This window comes from Fundulus heteroclitus, chromosome 13 (genome assembly GCF_011125445.2).
Source record: "Fundulus heteroclitus isolate FHET01 chromosome 13, MU-UCD_Fhet_4.1, whole genome shotgun sequence".
NCBI classification, from domain to species: Eukaryota; Metazoa; Chordata; class Actinopteri; order Cyprinodontiformes; family Fundulidae; genus Fundulus; species Fundulus heteroclitus.
In genome coordinates, this window is record NC_046373.1 from 16,576,335 (window position 1) to 16,597,622 (window position 21,288).

The 21,288-nt window shown below is 39.4% G+C and overlaps 1 protein-coding gene and 1 long non-coding RNA gene across 4 annotated transcripts in view; one reads left to right on the top strand and one right to left on the bottom strand.

Annotated features, from left to right (window-relative positions):
• Window positions 1-21,288, top strand: part of znf704 (zinc finger protein 704) — a 94,624-nt gene that overhangs the window by 18,329 nt on the left and 55,007 nt on the right. The gene's annotated exons all lie outside the window — the stretch shown is intronic.
• LOC118565212 lies at window positions 5,955-7,034 on the bottom strand. Its single transcript, XR_004932267.1, has 3 exons — window positions 6,620-7,034; window positions 6,480-6,528; window positions 5,955-6,402 (listed from the first exon to the last, which is right to left on the bottom strand). It is a non-coding gene; the product is annotated as an uncharacterized LOC118565212 (long non-coding RNA).

Here is a 21,288-nt window from a genome sequence, read left to right on the forward strand (position 1 = left end):
GCGCTTTACACTACAGTCAGTCATTCACACACACATTTACACCCTGATGGTGGTGAGCTGTGTTAGTAGCCACAGCTGCCCTGGGCACAACACCTGAGACGATTGGAGTGGGGGATCGAACCGGCAACCCGCTAATTGCAGAACGAACTCCCTAACTCCTGCTCCACTGCCTTTGACATGAGAAACGGCCGAAAAGTAACCTACTGCAAAACACAAAAGTAGAAATATAGCACAACACTGATCATCTGGATTTAAACAATATAGTCTTGTCTTATATTTCTTTTTTTTTTAATCTCAATATTTTTTTAAATCTTGATGTACTATTGCCCAGCCCTAGTGTGAAAAGTAGAAAATATCTTACAAACCCTTACAAAAATCTCCCTGATCACAAGCTTACCTAACAGACAGCATTCTGGATGACGTGATATAACATGAAGAAGGATCAAGGGTATTAGAAAACTAAACCTGGTCCCTAGAATAATTCAAAAAGCTTCAGCGGGTTATAATTTGTTTAACCACTTGTAATTTTCTGCAGTTGTGTCTCTGCTATAGTCTCAGATGTTTGTCCACCTTTTCAGAGCCAGCTGTTTGGTTCTGCTCGATTCTCCAAGAGCGAGGGTGTTTATTCCTTGCAGGAAACGGTCGACTGTAACAAGAGCTGATAGAGGCTGACTGGTAGAAATGAATGGCTTGCCTTTTGATAAATAACATTCTGGAGACTTAAGTGCTGCGAGGGAAAGTAAAGTACAGCCTCAGTTAGGGGAAACACAGGAGCATGCTTTGCTTATTACCGCAAAATCCAAAACAACAGATCCTCAGACTCTGCACCCAGCCCTCCCTTTCTATTGTGGACTTAAGTTACTCACATTTGGCTCCGTTGCTTGGCCTCTCTATTATTTATTTTTATTCTTACCAATATAGTCGATTGCATCAAAGTGCCACTTTCTTCTAGCCTTAAGCCAAAAAACATGGAGCCTGGGGGGGGGGAGGAGGAGTTTGACTTTAAAGCCAGCTTTGCAGCCACAGCAAAACAATTTGTTAGCTTCATTTTTATTGTTCATCAGTGTGTTTTCAGATCAGCCAGTTCAGTGGGCCGAGCCAACCATGTGCTTCGCTCTCGGAGCACAGCGCAGCAGCAAACTGAGACATGGAGGAATGCCAATCACAAAAAAAAAAACAGGGAGTCTAGAGGGACTGTCAAATTATTGTTTATATTTTGATAAAGTGGCTTGTCCAGTAATCTGCTTGCTTTTCCTTCTGCTCGTGGTTTCGGGTTGTCTCTGCGGCCATTTCCTACCTCTCGGAGCACTGCTATAACTCTCTGTTAGCGTTTGCGGTTTGAGTTTCGAAATAAGAGAGGAGGAGTGAATGGGGCTTTGTGCAAAAAGAGAGCAGAGATGGTTCTCCAGAGTGAGTAAGTTACAGAAAAAAAAGCGAAGGCAGGGGCGCGAGAGAATCTCCGCCGTTGCCAAAGAAAACAATCTTTCTGGTTTGGATGCAAGTTGGATTCGAGAAACCATGAGATTACCATCTGAGATGACAGCTCCTGTGATCTCTCTGTTTACCACTGATTCTCTGTGTCACTCTGCTAATTTCGCGAGCTCTTATCTGAGCAAATGTTGGTGATTTTCCTCTCCACATGTGCGGAGTCAAATAGCCCGGTAATCTGATTGGCTTAGTTACACACATTTTCTGTAAAAATAGCATAAATGTGCCTGTATTTATATGCTGTGAAATGAGCATTGCTCAACCTGTGTAATGGAGCGTTCCGGCTGTGGAAACATAATGGCTTCCTGAAGCCCAAAATGTTATGTAATTTTTCATTATGACAGACTTTAGCAAGCAGTGTTTTCTGAGAACCATTCCTCTTAATGTTTGTTTGTTCTTAAATCAAGCAAAACGGCAAACAAATCGTTTGATCTACATGGAAATTAAATATTTGGGAGTGAAGGCTTTGCGTTTTTGTATTTTAAATGTTGTAAACTTTTGTTTTCAAGTTGGCAATCGGGACAAAGAAGCTTTCAAAGACAAAAGCTTTCAAAGGAAGAACAGGCGGTCGGATCCCTTCGTATGTTTTCTTAGGCTGAGCTCATGGTGCTTCGATTTGGATAAGCCTCGGTAACAGCCCCTGGGGACCACTTTAGGATCCAGACTCTGGCTTGTGTGGATTTATAAGGTTTACGCTGACATCTGGATACCGTGTCTGTTGATGTTTTTAGGAGTGATCTGACAAATCTTCAATTTGGTGTCAGTTGGATTGGCATTAATCTCATTTGCATCATGGTTTTGCTAAACTGTACAATAGAAGGCCTTATAGACCTTTTTTTGCTGTTTTTTCATAAAATAACACTGTAAACTATTACACAGTCTATTACTAAGTCTTCCACAGGCTCTAAATAAACATTGGAGTAAGTCCCTTATTAAAAAAATAAATAAATAAATAAATAAACAAATGTTTTGTCCATCACTTATGTTGCCTAAGTGTGTCACTGTAAATTGGTAAAAATAGCAATAGACCTTGGTACGGATAAGAAATGTGTGTAGGGTTAGATCTCCATTCCTTATATCATTTGCTTTAACCTTGTTGCTGGCAGAACGGATCTGGTTAGTAAGAGATGCACTTTTTTTGTAAAGCCCTGACCTGCAAATTTGTGGTTAACTTAAAATGTTAACAAATAATGTTTGTTTTCTTGTGAGAATTAAACAATTATTTCCTGAAAATACATTTCTACAAACACAGTAATCCTTATTTAGTTTTTTTAGAAGATAAAAATAAGACCATAGCTCTCTAACTCTTTTCATTTTGGTTTAAAAAATATATAATATGTCAAAGTGTACCACATTGCAGAATATTTAGGGTTTTTCGACAAGATCCAATCAAAATTAATAACATCTTTTTTGCAATGTGATATCTGAGCGGTAGAAGCTTTGATTTCCCGTCAGATTTGTTAGATTTTTAAATGATTTATTTCTTGTAACTTTACATCCTTTTTGTAATCGGTCATTATTATTATTTGCATTAAGAGCAGAGGTGTCACACCTTGTGTGAGAGAGCAGTCAGTGTTACACAGCTCTGCAGTTATACAGGATTTCACTGTTGTTTTAAAACAAAGATAAAATGAAGAAACAGAGTTCACATTTAGCTTTTCAACTTAGCAACTAACAGGTTTGGTGTGGTTATTTAGATTTCTACAATTTAGTTGATATGTGTATTCTCTGTAGAGTGTAAAGTGGGTTAGATAACATGTGTTCAGTGATCATAAATCATATGCTTTTGGTTTCTGACTAGCTGGTCATTGATAAGTGAGATACATTTAAAGTCACCCAATTCCATACAAAAAATGCAAAAATCTGTTTTTAGTTAATAATGTAAAAAATTCAAGATGACCCAATCAAAGTATCAGACCCTCCTCACATTTTTGTTGTTCTTAGTCTTTAAAGAGTTCAGCTTTACAACCTTTTTTACACTTATCCTAAATGCATGGGAACTGTCTCTATCTAAGAGTCAAGCCCGTTGTTCTCCTCCTGCTTTGCACTAATCTATAGTACCCTAATTTAACAGACTGATGATGGTTCAGTGCTGCAGAAAAAGGAAAGGTAATTGATTCCATTGATGGATGTGCATTATGGTCATCTATGGTGTGTACAAGGTTGTATTAATTGCTTGCAGTGTTAAGTGTCTCACATTGTGACCAAACCGAAGTACTAATGAGGAGACGGAACGGCATCCTTCAATGGATTTCTAGTTTACTATAAATTGAGTTGTTTTCCTAAGCTGGGCAATTAAATTAGCAGACAACGTTAATTATTGCCAGAGAACCCCAAAGTGGTCTTTCAGGCCTACTTTTATTGTCTATCTTGTTTAAAAAAAACAGTAGTAAATGATATGCAGACCTTGTAAAAACACAGATTGAATCCTAAAATGACAGCCTCGGGTTTGTAAATGTAATGACTCTACACCTTCTCCATGTTTCTGTATTTGCATTAATGTACAAGCCCAGACAAATGTTTGGTTAGGGGCAAACACGTTGTGGCTCAACAAGGAGGTGGCATATGTCTCAAATCTAACCAATAAATAACCAAACCTAGCCCTGGAGAACCGCTGCCGTACTGATTTGAAAAGTGCCCCTCTATTTCATAGGTACTCGACCATACTCATTCAAATGATTTATATCTTTTAGTCTTACAGGCTTTGTTAGTTAATATCAAGATGTATTAATTAGGAGCATGCCCCCTGTATTGTCATTTTCTTATGTGAATGCTACATCTTAGGAATTCAGTTCAACTAGATTCAAGAGATTCATCACACATTCATGGTTTAAGATTAATTTCTGTTCATTTTGATGCTGGTCATAAAACTAATAAAGATACATATTCCAATATCTCAGAAACATAGAATATTACATATGACTGATTGAAATGAGGGACATGTTATATATGGCCCACATAACAAACAAACCATATTTGGAATTGCAGACTTGGATACATAAAAACTTGTATTGCTCAGCTCTAAAAGACACATGGAGCAGATATTTAACAGTAAGGTGGGGTCAAAAAAAGCATTTTAAACGGATGTATAATGCTCATTCCCTATAAAATAACATTGGAATCACCACCGCAGCTCACTTGTCAACATTCATTGAGCATTTGTCAACAAAGTCTAGATAGTAATTATTGTCAGCTATTTTGTTATTTTTTTAATAAAGCAAAAACCCGAACTGTGTGTTACTTAGTTGATCCAAAACTACGTACCCATAGTGATTTCTAACGGATATGGTTGAAAAAAATGAAATAATATAAAGAGAAGAACCTATAATTATTGTATTAAATTAAATTATAAATATTCCTTTTTAAACATGTCTACCTCACAGTAGGTAACATCATGGAACACATTCTTACACTCTCTTTATAAAAATCCATGTATAAAAAAATGCCTTACTGAAATATGTATCAAAATGTTAGAAATAAGTTTTCTGTCATTGTCTGGATCAAAAATATCGCTGCAGCACAGTTTATTGTAATCCCCAGGATCATATTCCTACTTGGATGTTTAGCAAATAAGAGTTAGCCATGTACATTCATGTGATTTTTAACATCCATAATGAATCACATCAATAATGTCTACTGAGTAAATTTCCATATGCGGTATGAAAGCACCTTCTGGCCTAACAGATGTGGGAGCTATACTTACACCGTGGCAGAAGCGCTAATGCGTTTAGCGCCCGTGCATGCAGTTCCACCCTCCAAAAAGATCTGTTACTGCACAAATGGGAAGCCTAAATCCTTTAAGTTGACTGTGTAGCACAGATTCTTGGAGCCAAAAAGAAACACACTTATCGTCAAACCTGTTCCTGATACGTGTTTGTCATCAAGAAGACCAGCTGCTATCAAATAGACACGGTTACAGTACACAAAGTTGGTGTGTGGGACATTTGGGATCCATCTGCTTAAAGAGATCTACATAAATTGTTTTCATAGAGGAAAACAGCGGAACATCCTTTTACTTCTTAATCCAATAATGTCTTTGGTGTTCCCAATAAGATCCAAAGGCCGTAAGTAGGCGGCAGACCAGAACTGTAAAAAAAAAAAAAAAAAAAAAAAAAAAAACTAATCCATCATCTGCCAGGTTTCCCTTCACTGACTTGCAGAAATGGAGACAGGAGCCTTTTCCTATCATATGTTTTCTGAAATTAGACCTTTGTCTGGAAAGGTTATCAGATTACATTAGTTGTCTTGGGTCTAATTCCATTTAGATAATTGGATTCATCTTTTTATCCCAGAAGTTTGGGTCCATATGCCAGCATTCCCCCCCTAACTTCTAGCAGGACTCTTGGTGCTTTCACTAAGAGATCATGACAGATACAATTAGACATCCACCGGTATTACACTCTCTCGGTACAATGACCTTTTACAGTATCAAAGCATTTACACAAAATGGGAAAACAAAAAGTTTAATGATGTTTAACTAATTTGTTTAAAATCAATTGTTTTCATACTTTTTCATTCAATTCTGCCCCTTAGTACAACGTTCCCATAAATTAGAATGTCGGGTGGAGCTTTCCGTTCACCGGATATTTTATTAGGTACATCTCGCTAGTACTGCTTTGGGCTTCCTTTTACCTTGAGGACTGTTTTAATGTTTCACGGCATAGGTACGGCACGGTCGATTCGTCCACTTTGACGCCATAAGTTCACAGTTTTTGCTGATTGCTCTGCCGCAAATCCACGATGCAAACGTCCCGTTCCATCACATCCCAAAGTTACTCCAGATCTGGCGACTGGAGGCCACAGGGGACAGTGAACTCCTTGTCATCGTTGGGGAAACTGGTCTGGGATGATTTGAGCTTTGTGACTTATGGTGCATTATCCCTCTGGAAGTAGCCGTCAGAAGATGGTCCCACACTGGTCATAAAGGAATACATATGGTCAATAAAAACACTCATTGAGCCTGTGACATTTACTGGAGCTCTGAAAGATACCTAAAGTGTGTCCTACACCATTACACCACCAGCAGCAGCAGCTTAAACCCTAAATACAAGGAAGGATAGATGGAATCATGCTGCTGTGTTGTTTATTCTACCATCTGAATGTCTGCAGATCAAATGGAGACTCATCAGACCAGGCAACATCTTTCCAATCTGGTATTTCCCATTTGTGAACTGTAGAGCTTGTGTGAATTATGGCCTCAGTTTCCCGCTCTTAGCACAGAGGACTGGCCGCCCAATGTGGATTCATGCTGTTGTAAGGCGCCTGCATCAAGGTTGGACCTGTAGTGCATTCAGAAATGCAGTACAGCGTACCTTGGTTGTAACGAGTGGTTATTTAAGCAGCTTTCATCTCGGACCAGTCTACCCACTCCCCGGGTACCCATCACATCAACAAGGCATTTTTCCCCCCTACCTAACTGCTGCTCACTGGATATTTCCCATGTTGCTCCAATCTCTGTAAACCCAGGACATGGTAATGTGTGAAAATCCCAGTGGATCAGCAGTTTGTGGAACACACAGAACTGCCGGTCTGGCACCAACAGCCATGCTGTCTTCAAAGCCACTTAAGTAGCATCTGTACCTCATTCTACCGCTAAGCTTTAACTTCAGCATGTTGCTGCCACTTGATTGGCCAATTTACCATTTGTGTTAACAAAGTGGCGAATGAAAGTCATATCGAATCCACTATGTCTGTGTTTTTTATTACCAAAAATAGTTCTAGACGTTCTAATTGGTCGATCTTGGTGGCAGGGGTGGGAGGCAACAGATGGGGGAACAGGCAGCATTGCTTTTCGAAACTCCGACTACTCCTACACTTTCAATGCACCCATTTAAAAGACCAGAAACCACAGGGAGCAGTATAAAATCTTTGGGTATACCTTGATACAGGTGAACCTACTGTAGTTTCTATCTTACCTTTGTGTTGCAGACATTTGAATTAAAGAGCCCTGCTGCCTGATAATCATACCAAATGTCAACTTCTCAAATAGCATGCTCCAATCATTGCATGTCCTTTTTGTTTAGGATGTCGGTGATATTCTCTTTCACTTTCTTTACTTCCTCTTTGTCGCTCCTTCTTCTTTGTTCTTCAAACACATTTACCGCTAGCCTCACCTTTGGATTAGCTGTTAGTGGAAAGATATCAAACACAGAATCAATGACCTACACACAAGCCATTAAAGAAAGGGTTAGTTTTCCCTCGAAATTACTATTTTAGGACGTCTCCTGTTGCATAGCATGGCAGTATTTAAGTTGGTAAACAGCCAGCATTGATAGTTCGAGATGCGAGGTAGATGATGAGTGTCTCTGTGTGTTTGTGTGAGGAAGAGGGGTTAAATATGGGGGAATTCAGATAACAGCTGGCGCTGTTGCCCCCTCCCTGAGCCCCCAAATGGAGTGGCTGTTCAGACCAGCTCCTGTTTTTCCCTCGAATGTTCACGGTGCCCTCACCGTCATGGAGGGAAATCTGTTGATATCCACAAAGGAGCAGCATTTTTCCCTGATTATAAACTCCATCACCTCCTGCTCTCCCCGCCCCGGCTTCAGTCCAGTCCCTCCTGTAAACAATCGGTGGCTTCGGTCACGTGAGCTGCAAAGCATCTGCCGACAACGTTATTGTTTTTATTCTGGTTCCACATGCTGAACTTCCCTCCCATGTGAGCCGGACTCTCTCTCTCTCTCTCTCTCTCTCTCTCTCTCTCTGTATGCAGTCACTTTAGGGGTTGGGGTGGGGCTTCAATCCTGTGCCAAACACGAGGGCTGCGGAGCTGCAGAACTTGGTGTTTTTGTGCCTGAGTGTGTACTTGTGAGTCGATTGTGGTATCTTTGGCAGCATTACCTCACCACAAGCTGAAAATGGATGTTTACCAGCAGCTTCTCTCTGTCTGTTCCTCTTTGTATCTCTCTTAAGGCTCACTCTCATATTTTCTCTCTTGCAGCTACTGGAGACTCACAGCCTGGATTGGGTGGGGCTGATGTTGGAGGGGGGGGGGGGGCCTAAGACGGACACACAAAGCATTTTCTTCACTTTGGGTCCGCTAACATGAACACTCGCATATGGTGCATAGCCACAGTCCTCCATATAGCATGCATAATTCATGACCTCCCACTGACTCCTGTGTAAACACGAGTGTTTTCTTCGGTGTCTCTTTGTTGTAGGGTTGGGCGGTTGTACTACAGATTAACTTAACTTTGCCGACACGTACCTCAATTCTTTTACAACTTATGCCTTAGTTTGCTTTTTTTCTTCTCAGATGCACAAATCAGAGATCTGTCTCCAATTTCAATCGCGGGATGTGTAACTCTCTTAATTGCCCTTGCCATGTTTATCTTATTTTGCCTTCTACTTAAAAACTGTAAATAATAACCTATTTTAGCTATCCTGCCCTGAAGAATCATTAATTAAAGCAAATGAGAGCAGGGCCAACGTCAAGCTGTTTGTGTAATGGAAAACATGGTTTTAGTTATTTAAATCAGGGAAAAAGTATTTGGGGTTTTAACTTGTCTTTAGCGTTTTATATTAGCGGTGAATGTAATTAGCGCTGAAACGACATTATGTGAAAATGCAAACCAATAGGCTACCGAGGCTACAGCATGTTCCCCAACAGACAAGGGGTTTAAAGATAAAAGATCAAAAGAAAGCAACTTTGCTGTACTTCGGTAAGCCTTCCTGTTATCTGCGGTGAGTGTTGCTCTTTGTCACTCGCACTAAAAATGACCAAGCAACATTTATACAGGCCACAACTGCAAAATTATGAAATGGTGAAGGACGGAAATCCAAACACAGCCGAAGTCCAGCTCTCTGTTGTCACAGCCTGAATTCACTTCCCTTATTAAATGGCTACTTAAGGAGGAAATACTGCAGGCAATAGTTTACACCAGACGCTGCAAGGTATGCTACACAGCTGCGTGTTTCTGCAGAGAGAAGAACTTTCCTCATGGGTAAGTAATTAAAGAAAGACAAATTACCAGTGATACATGGGTTAAGGTGTTAAATTACCAGTAATATATCCTATGTTTTGATCGCCTAAAAGTCCGTGTCTTGACCATATCTGATTAGAAATCGCACATTGTTGTTTGTTAGCTTGTTACAACTACAAAAAACTCCCGTTTTAATGTACAGAAATGAACAACTTTAGTTTTTATGTATGTTGTAGACAGCGCACCAAGTAGAAGGCACACCTTGGCTTTCCTTCTTCTGGTTGACGAGGTGTTGCGAAGGGAAAGGTAGAGAGCTCGACCACAATGGGGTGCATCCCATTAACCAGCAGGGTCAGCGACATGGTGACTTCTACCACATTGTGGCTGAACTGAGACTCGACAACCAAAGACACCACCACTATTTTAGAATGAGCGCTGAGCAAATGGATCTCCTGTCTTACATTGTACCATGATCATCATCATCCATGGCGCTTTAGCTTCGGCGACTATCATTTTGGGATACTTCCGGAGGTGAACTTTGACACAGGATGTTGTATTACCATTTATTTCCTGCCAAAAAATGAGTCTGATATTAGAACTTCAATCTAATTTAGGCATCGCATAGCGTAAATATGCACTTTATACGCGTGTAATGTGCTTCTAGAATAAATTTACTGACTGATTAAAATGAAAGGCTAACCTAAGCATAGGACGCACTTATGCTGCTTAGCTGTGCTTAATCGCCGCAACGCGTCCGGCGTATTTCCTTATTAAAGCTTTTGTGCTTTATTTGACTCCTTTTATAATGCATTTATAGAACATTTTTATACGCGTTTTGAAGTATTGCTTTAGAAAAGGTTGATGGAAATGGCAATATTCAATATGACTTCCTCAGTTTTGCAAAAATGTTTTTATACTTGCTTGAGGTGGTTTTTAGATTTGGCGAAAAATAGTTAATATGCAAAATGGAAGATGGAAACACATTTGAGTTCAGACGTGGCAAACATTTACCTCACATGACTGATCAGCTGTTTCTGCCTTCAGCCGTAAGTAACATCGGCAACACTAGCTGACCTGACAGGACAAAACCTTCTGGAGAGCATGTCGTAATGTCAACCTCTGAGCGTAGCTTGGTTAATTCGCTCCAAACCAAACGCATTTTCTTTTCTGCGACATTTTAAAATTTCTCCTAAAATTCGTACGACAGTTGGATGAAAACAGCTACTAAAACCCATGCTGCGTTTACAAGCAGCTCGAGCTTAAAAAATCAAACGCTTCTGGTCTTTTGTTGGTAGATCTTTACTGTATCTTCGTTTTCTGAAACTTTTATTTTGCAACTGGTTGGATGCAAGTCTTCTTTAGCCATTATCTGTTGAATGCTGGGTGGCTAAAAAAACTGTAGATTATCGTGTACATTTAAGATCATTTTTTCACTGAAGCACCCAGAAAACCCCCAGCTGCTCCTCTGTTCATTCAAGTAAACTTGTTTTTCTCCTTGCTGTCTAAGCCTTCTGCTCTTTTTTTTCTTCTCTTTTTCTTTTTTTTATCTCTCCTTTCTTTGTTTCCTTTCCCCCAAATGACTGTATGAGCTCTCCAATCCTTCTTTCTTTTCGCCTTTCTTTCTTTTCACCTCCCTTGGCTTGCAGTATTCAATCTCGCTTTCCCCATCCCTGTTTTCCCGCTCATTTCCCCACTCATTCCCCCCTCGATGTTTCTCCCACACCCTAGCCCTCCCTCTCTTCCTTTGTCTTGCCTCTCCCCCTGCTTGCTGTATGCATGTGTGTGTGTGACTGTATTTTTCTTCCCTCCGACTGGCAGTGGGAGATGTTTGCCCGCTGCTGAGCTGTGTGCTGGCATTGTAGGACGGGGAGTGTGGCTAACTTACACCCCCTTATGAAATGAGTTGTGACAAACAATGTGCGGCAGACACACGTTGTTTATCTGTGCGGCCCTTCGGTAAAACCTGTGTCAGATTTTGGCGCCGGGGCCTCGTCGAAACGTGCAGCCCACGTGCCAGAGAAAGCAGAGTTTTTTTTGTTTTGTGGCGTTTTCCAGTTTGCCTTCAGCACAAGCGAGGAGTAGTTTGTAATTAATTTCTTAAAATGCATGAAGGTGCTCCAAGAAGAGAGCAACGTTTCCAATTAAGAATGCAAATGCCTCTGTAATTTCGCACACTCTGGAGGTTTTAGAGAAGAAACTGTCGCACAAACACATAGGATTACGGCGATAAACAACAGAGAGAACACGTTTCATTCGATTCGTGGTTTTCAAGCATTCAGGGTTGTTTGTGTTTTTAAACTTTTGACCACACACACACACACACACTCGTACGTGAGCAAAGCCAGGCAACCCTGATCCAAATGCTAAGTGACAATTGGCACGTTGGTTGGCTGAAACTGTCCATCAATGTGTTCCCTCCTCGCTCGCGGCTCCTCTGAGAACGGCCACGAAGACGTGAGCGGCATGACGACTCGCAGACAGGTGGCAGGAGTGCGGCGCAGGGGTCCAGCCATCTCTTATTGTTAGTAGCATCAAGGGTTTTATTTTTCCAGCCTTGTAGATCATTTCTTGTGTTAATGCTTGTATTCAAACTTCACTCTCATGAATTTCCGCTACATCCCGTTTTTAATTCCCATTGTTTAATATGATGTTGCCCCAGCCTTTGCACCCTTGACATCTTCAGCTCTCTTAGAAAGGCTCTCCATACGTTTTAGGAGTGTGTTTATGGGAATTATTGACCATTCCTCCAGAAGCATATTTATGAGGTCGGACACTGATGTTGGTCCAGAAGGCCTGGCTTGCTTTCCCCGCTCTAATTCACCCCAAAGGTGTTCTTTTGAGTTGAGGTCAAAACTCTGTGCAGGTCAGGTAAGTTGTTCCACACCCAACTCCATCATCCATGTGTATTTGGACCTTGGTTTGTGCACTGGTGTGCACTCATGTAGCTCTAAAGTCCTGTGGCAGGGGGCTTTAGATTGCTCTTGGTGATGCAAGGACTGGGCTTTGACTGAGCATTCTCAGTTTACGTTCTCTTACTTTTGGAGACAGATTAGTAATGGTTCACTTGCCACCTTTAATAATCTGCAGCTTAAGGTTGAGATACATTCTGGAATTATCCAATGCTACAATGCTGTAGCATTGCATTTCCATCCATGTGGATTGTAGCTTGTAGTAGTCATGAATATTCGTTGTGACAACTGTTGTTTGGAAATGGGATAATTTTCTGAAAGATCTTAAAACTGTACTGAACACAGTTTTAAACGGCGTTGTTCAGGCCCAGCGCCACCGATAGCTACACAATGAGGGCGGAGCACACAGTAAAGGTCACAAGTGGAATGAACCCAAACTTCCCCACCTAGTTTTGTTCTTACATGGAGGGTAATTTCCAGCATTTCTCCTCTCTACTTTAGATTAGTTTCGGAAAGTTAGTAAATTCAAATGACTAAATTGTGCAAAGCACAGATTGCCCAAGCTTGTGTTGTGAGAGACTGTGACTGAACCATAAATGAATCAAGGATAATAAAACTCAACCTTATGCTTTGCAATCAGAAATTACAAATATAATCATATTTGACATTCTTTTATTATTTCCAAGCTTTTCATATGTTTTAATGTAGTTCTTCAGGCAAACCTAACTTGATTTCAAAAGCGCTTAATCTTTCCCTCAAGTATAAAATACCAATAATGCATACTAAATTGTAATTTTCATGTGAGCAGGATTGATAGATGCAAATAAAATCAAATACATTTTCATTAGAAGAATGTGGTGCATTCTTAAAGATCCATGGCTGCTGATTCAGCTGTTTTAATTTGGACTTGTCAACATGGCTGAGCAGGAACACGCTTCAGGTGGTTTTCTCCTTTTTGCTCCAGTTCCTCAGCTACTCCTTTCTTCTCTGGTAATATATGTATTGCATGTGCCTTGCTCTTTGTGCTCGGTGTCACATCCTCATTCCATACAACAACAGATTAGTCAGAAATGATCCTCCTCTGATGGGGACCTTCCATTCCAGAAACACCGTTCCTCTCTAAAACACTATTTTCATTACATAGAAAAGGCTTGAGACAAAGGTCATCCAGTCCTGCTTTGACTTGTATTGATTGCCTTACTAATGGATAATTTTCTTTACATTTATCAGTATCTATTACGGTGCTAATGGCCTAGAGATTAATTTAATCTTTCACTATGATGTCTGCAAAATGACTAATGTTCTCAGTGAGCTGCTGCCTGGTAAGTTACATTGTAAGTGTGTTGACAGTCTTTTCTGTCTATCCCATAACATGTCAGTAACTGTGTTTTGACATATTATACAGTGCAACGCTTCAAAAAATTATCTAAAATAATTAAAAAAAAAAGGCTCTCGTTCCAATTTCTAAATTAACAAACAGATTGTGTTGTCTATAGGGCTACCAACCCAAAAAATCTGGGGAGCACACTGTTGTGAAAATGTATTTGCCCCTATTCAAGTTTCTTCTTTTGCATTTTGCCGCATTTACAAGTTTCAGATAATCCCACAAATCTTGATATTAGACAAAGTAAGTCTAAGAATCAGTTTTCACGCCCGATTTTGTTTAAAGATTCTATATAATGATTTTTAACCCTTCCAAAGTCAACTATAGGAATGTATGATGAAATATTACTCTACAGAGCATTCATTTCTTGTGAAATATTAGTTGTTTTCTGGTGCTATTTTTCCAACCCCGAAGAAAGACGCTTGCCTTCACTGCAATGTCGCCTCTCCACCTGTGGCGCCCTGGAGCCGCTGGACCAGGTATCAAAAAAGAGCAGTTACTGTCGCCGTGCAGATCAGGTGCTAAAAGAGCCACTTCGTCTCAACTTTGAGCAGAAATGATAACTCTCCGCCTCACATTACCACTCCTGGGAGTTTTGTTTAATGGGTGGCACGGTAGAGATAAGTACTTCCTGGAGGGGCTGGTAATGGCAGCTCTACATAGACTCTGTCATAGGTGCTCGATTTCCAGGACTGGGAGTGGCTGATGCTCAGGGAGCAGAATTTCCGACAATTACTCAAACATGCATGAATCAAGCAAAATACCACTTTGGACATAATTTTGATTAAGGAGTACCATTATAACACATTAAAAAGCCTATATCATGCAAAATCAACTTTTTTGAGCTTTTAACTAATGGAAAAAAGCTATACAAGCCAACCTGACCCTATGGAAGTATTATTCTCTCTCTGTTGAATCACAAATGGCCTGAGATTAACACCATTTTTTAGACCTCTTTGTTCAGCGTCATTAGCTACATTGGATTACTGTCAGACCTGTAGAATCAAGAAATCACTTATATAGAACCTTTCTGACAACATGAAGTAGGCTAACGATTTCAAAACACATAGCCTGATCTAAAGAAATTCAACAACAGATGAGAAGCATATTTATTGACACGGGATGAGCTACAGATCCATTTCTAAGGGGTTTAGACTCCAGCAATTGACTATGGGAGCCATCATTCTATGATAGTTAAAACGTGGAACTGGTTGAACCTTCCCAGGAGCGGCCAACCTAACAAAATCACTCCAAGAGCACACCGACGACTCATTCAGGAGGTCACAAAAGAGACAGAACAAATCTGAATAACCGCAGGCCTTGCCTCAGGTAGATATAGTGTTCATAATTGAACAATAAGAAACAGAGTGGGCAAAAATGGCCTCCATGGGAGAGGTGAAGAACCACTGATAACCTTAAAAATAACAAAATGGCAAGGAGAGAGAGAACATTAAACCATCAGTTATACATGGTGGTGGTAGTGTGATGGTCTGGGACTGCTTTAGGACTTGGGCAACTTCACATTATTGATGCAAAACATGAGATTCTGTTCTTTAACAAAAAATTTTAACTACAACACCACTTTAGCATTAGTACAGTGATCCAGAACACACCAGCAAGTCCACTTCATAGTGACTGATGAAATAAAACGGAAGGTTTTGTAATGGCCAAGTCAAAGGCTGAACTTCAATTAAATTCAGATGCTGAGCAAGACTTTAAATGTGACTGAATTAAAACTATCCTTCAGAGAAGAGTGGGCCAGGATTCCCACACAGTGGTATAAAAAACCCAGTCATCACAAACAGTCAGGGGTAGATGTTCCCGCCAAGGCAATGAGAGGGCAACTACTTTTTCATCTAGGGCTGGTTTGGTGTGGACAGCTTTTTTCACTGATAAATAAAAACTGTGTTGTGCCTTTACTCTTTTTTTCTTGTTTCTTTGAGCAAAAATACAAGTAAGATTTACATTGAGATGTTAAGACATTTTAGTAGTGCTCAAAAGGAGTAGGTAGAAGTTTAAGAACTTATAAGAACCTACCCCCAATTACAATATTCATGTCGTGTAACATATGCAGTCTTTTGATAAAAGGAGGCATTACAAATCTGGCATTACTCTGGTTATCTTTGTCTGATAATAAAATGGATTTAATGATCAGAAGTGTTTAGGTGCGATTAGAGATACCAAAGATGTATTAAGTTGTTTTCTTACAGATTTGCAAGAGTCATGCAGTTAAAACTGTTTACAACAAAAAGGTAAAAATGACCAGACCCTTCCATGAAAGGAAATTATATATCAGAATTTTTTTTTCTGGACAAAAGGATTCAATGTTGCACAGCTGAGCAGGAAAAAAATGCGGTGGGAGAATAAAGGGGAAGAGGGCTGACATTATGAAGGGAGAGGTGAAAGTGAAGGATCATTTTGGTAAATATTGAGTTGGAGGTGTCATCCTTTGTCCTGCTCCTGTGCCTTTCTGCCTGCGTTATGGCGTACAGGTGATTGGGCCGGCTTTTACAAGGCTCTCCATCTAGAGGTTTTATGAGCACCTTCATCTAGCTCACACACTCTCTGAAAAACACAGCTACATCCCCCTCAGCGAGAGTATTAGTCTCCTGGGAGCAGAGGGGTTTGAGGCGTCTGTGGAAGTCTCTTGCTGTGCGTGCTCTGTTTACCGCAAGATGTTTACAATCAGGCAGGCCGCTGATAAAATAGGTGGCCATGTTTGGTTGTTTTCAAGGTTTATGGCATTTACTGGCAGAGTGAGTGTGTCCAGGGGGCAAAGGAAGAGGCAGGAGCCGTTAAGGCTAAATCATGCTACTCCTGTGACCCCCATTTTCATTACGACCGCCATCAGTAAACATTATGTCAGGTGCAAACATCCTGAATAGAAGGTAGGACACAAGAGAGGTGATGGGGACCTTACATTTACAAAGGCAGGGTTTTAAGAATCAGACTAAAGACAATTTACTAGCCTATAACTTGGTGGAATTATGGGAACTGTCATTTATTAATACAATACTGATCAAAATTTTATCTGATTACTGATCAAAATCAGCCTCCAAAGTTCACAGATTTCCAATATGTTGGTGTGTCCCTTCTCTGGTGGAAACAACCTGGGGAAGTTTTTTTTTTGACCGACATTTGTGTAGCAGTACTTCCTGGATTCAGTGTTGATGTGAGTTGATAAGGAGCTCTTTGGATGGTACTGGCTTGAGGATAAAAATAAGGTAGGAATTATAATTCAGCAGTTCTTTTGAATTCTGTTGATCTTGAAGATCTCAGAAGAAAATTTGTGCTTGCTTGACCTTTTGTTTGTGTTGTTGTAGCTACAACTCTTAAGTTCTTAGACGTCTGTAAATGTCTTTATTTCCTCTCACTTGTATTTGATTTGTAGCTTTGGAAAGGCTGGAGAAAATGACTTTAGATAAGAAATCCCCAAGAATATACTTATCTTATTTCTTATTATTAATAGAAACAAATAAGTCTTTCTGTATGTTTGTTAATTTATAAAATAAGTCTAGTTAAGGATATACTTGGCTTATTCCTTTGTTTTTCCTTTGTCTGTAATGCTTTTCTGTTCATGGACAGCACTTTGAATTGTCTTGCTACTGAAATGTGCTACATATAAATAAACTTACCTTACCTTGCCTTACAGCTCAACCCAAAAATTCATTAAAAAAAACTCCAATTACAATGATTGCCAAGACACAGTGCTGCAACAAAGAAATAATTAACCAGCCCAAACTTCCCTTTCTGCCTGTTCTACATTTACTTTGACAACTATTCAAATATTTACAAAAATCATCGTCCATTTCGGTATGGTATGGCTCTGTATCGTTGCATTGTTTTATAGTGAGAAGTACCATATAACTGGTAACAATAGAAACCTGTTTTGTGATCATCTAGCTTATGGCATTATCTAATGAAAGTTTCAAGTGAGCAGTGGTCTTAATGTACTGAGTCATGGAAACATTAGAAGGGGAAGGATCGCTTGTGGGCAAGAACAACGGTGTCTCAACTCAGCCAGAAAAATGACCTAATAGACCTATTGGGAAAGGCATCATCGGATACTTACACGTGACAGAGCCTGGGTGCTTTATTCTTCTCTCTCGATCCATTTGATGACTTCAGGCTACAGCGGTAAGACAGATGTTTATTGAAGAAAAGACGTAACTACATGTGGAAAGCAACGACGAAGGTCGTCTTAGCTGTTATTGCTCCAGCCAACTGTTGGAGATCTTTGTCACACTCCGCTTCGTATAAATTCACGTGCTCCTGCAAACGTAAAGTCATGAGCAGAGTCAAACCTCTTGCTGAAAATAACACATTTACTGATTTGCACACACACAAGGCCAAACGAGTAGCTCGGAGCAGTGAGTTTCGGAGTATTCCCTCCCCTCATTAGGGCGTACAGAAACATCAATTCAGGGGAAGCCCACCGGACTCCGTGTGTGTGTGTGAGAGAGGGAAGGAAGAGGGGTTATCTAGGCTCCTACCGCCCTTCTTTCTTGTAGTCATCTCGCTCATTATAATGGTTTGCATTTTAAACGTGTCTCCATATTTAATCTTGGGGTCATTTATATTTGAAAAATTTTCATTATCTAATGGGTTAACCCAAAAATGAATACGTTTTATATGCTAAATGTCATGTTTTCTAGTTGTACCTATAGCCAAAACCAGATATTTGCAAACACTGGTAAAAACTTTTCTTTCTGGCTGAATTTCACTAAAAATTATTTCTATTTTTCAAAGCACCAGAATGATCAACAAATGAGATATTTTACAGAATTTTTACATCCTTTTTTTCCCAAATTGAGAGGTTTACACACATTTTGTCAGTATTTGGTAAAGTGACCCTACTTGCGCTGGAAATCTAGGACACCGTCTTGCCCACGTGTCGGTCAAAAGGTTTATTAAAAGGCAGAGAGCTGCGAGGAGGTTCGTTCACTTGCTTCTCTTATTTCATGCGAAATAGGAACAAATCAGGACTTGTATACATCACCCGGACACATACATTCACGGGGAGGCCCGTTTCTCTGCCCCTGCAGCCCTTTTGCTCAATAAGATCTCATAATCTGAAAACGCTTTCCTTTCAGGAGCTTTAACATTTCTTCATCTGACTCAATAAAGCTTGGCTCCTCACAGTCTGGCTTGTCTTTTGTCCTTATATGTTTACATTAGAGATAGAAAGCAGAACATGGACCCTGAATGAAATGCATAAAGTTCTTTATTTTTATGTTTTAGAGCAAAACAAAAAATGAAAAAGTAATACTTTGGTCGTTTTATCCATTCTGCTTCTTATTGTGAGTTTGTTCTTGCAATGAGTTTCAGATGCTGATCTCTCCCTGCCACCATTAGGTTTAAATTCATATTTTTTTAAAACATAATCTCATGTGAAACATAATTTTACTACTTTATATAAAAAAATAAGTATCTTAAATAACAGGTAGGTTTTGAAGAACTTAAATTGACCAAAACAGTCAAGATTATCTTGTGCTAGAATGCTTTAGGCTATGTTTTCATTAAATTGTATTCATATCTATTGAATATAAGATGACCAAAACAAATATATTTGTTTTAATATTTACCTTAACTAAATTGGATTATTATTTTATTTTTTAACAACACAGAGCAGCCTTCATATCATCATTTTTAAGCATAAAAAATGCTGGTCCTCACACTGTGATTGGGTCCTGTTCTAACTCCCCAAAGGTCTCCCGTCTGTTTTTGTACCACAGCGACTGACTTTCTGTCCCCGTTGTATAATTATATTACATAATTACCAGGATTTTCTGCAGGACTAATGTTTCTGTTTCAAAACAGGGTTGACGAAGTTTCAAGATGTTTTCACATCGCTTATCTAGAATTCATGTAGCTTTGTAGTTTATTTGTGGAGGAGTAGCTGACTTTGCACAAATTGCCACAAATTCTTCAGTAAATGTGCATCTCTCCTCATGTGAGGATATTTGAATGTGGAAAGCTTCACTTTTTTAGCAGGTTAATGCTAGCCTGTTTTCTACTGGTTGAAGAGGTACATCGATAATTTTTTTTTCCAATACTGATTCCGATTCTGATTTAGGTTTGTTGTCCTTTTTTCTGTTGTGTACATCAGTCTGGACTGGGAAACCTGGATGTTTTAGATCTCATCTTCATATTGCAAATGACACAATTTTCCAAGTTTTATCTACCTGCATTTACCACAATGTGGGAAAAAAAAGCTTGGTAACTGTTCATTTACAGCCAAATTTCATGATTTGTTTCATGTTTCAAGTTCATTTTAGCTACATTAATTGTGTGATCTTTTAGAGCAAAAATTAAAGTGCAAAGATAAATATAATTATTTGAACAGCTGTAAAATATATTTTTGAAGCTAATTTATTATTGTATTTTCTACCTCCTGTCTCCTTTAATAATATGAGAGGATTCCAGCCCTTGGAAATATTGTCCTTCCACATCCAAAGAACACACTTTTATTATTCGTTCCTTTGTGTTAAATATACATTTTTAGTAACTTTGCAGCTTTTAGTCCTGGAAAGAAAGCATAATTTCCAGATGGTTTGAGAAAACTTAGATTAAAAAAATATGTGCCCAAGACTTTTTCTTTTACATACTGACTTGAAAGAGTCTTTGAAGGCTTCTGATAAATGCATAGACAATTGGTAATATATACGATTAGCATTTCTAGCTGTTTTTTACAAGTTCTGACTGTCGCAGAAGGTTCAAGTGCAGATTATAAATCAGCATGAGTGACATATAGATGTCCTTTAAATATTGTAATAAGTATCTTTTAAGACTCACTCACTTGATGGGGTCATGAGTGAGTCAGTGCTACTCAAAGATTGTTTGCTCAGATGATGTGAAAACCATTTCGCTTTATGCCGACGTTGAAACAAATGGAAGCTGAAAGGCATATTTAAATCAGATTTCTATGTGCATTTATCAAGTTAACGTTGGTTAATCCAAGTAGAAATCGTTGCTATTCCCCCGTGCAAGCGTCTTTGTTTACATATATGATCTAATTTCCAATTTTACAGGAGCAGAGGTGTTTTCAGATGGCTTTTTGTGTGCGCTTACCCCGTCTCCCAGGGGCGATTGTTGTGTAAACGCTTATTAGATTTAAGTGAAATGGGCTTAGAGGCAAATCAGAAGAGAGGGGCGTGTTTTTGTTTCTTTGCTTTCTGTTATAAGGAAAATGTGTATGACGTAATCGATGATTAAATGGGTGGAAGACAAGAGTTTGATGATTTTACAGTACAACATAAGAAGCGCATGACAGAAAGAGGCCGTGTGTGTGTGTGTGTGTGTATATCAACACGTCAACAAGTCTGTTTACTGATCAGAGGAGATCTCATTGTTCTCCCTTCAGGATAAGACAAATGCAAAGGAAAACATAAGCATTTAAAAAAAAAAAAGGCATGTTATTATCTGGTGTACTGTTTGGATTTTGTAGACGCGTACAGAAATGATATACACAGACACATCAAATGTCTTTGGCTCTGTGCCCGGCCAATCCGTGCCACACCTGGGTTTTCTCTTACCCAGAGGGCCTCAGCTGTAACTCTGTGCTTGTCTTAAAAAAAAAAAAAAAAAA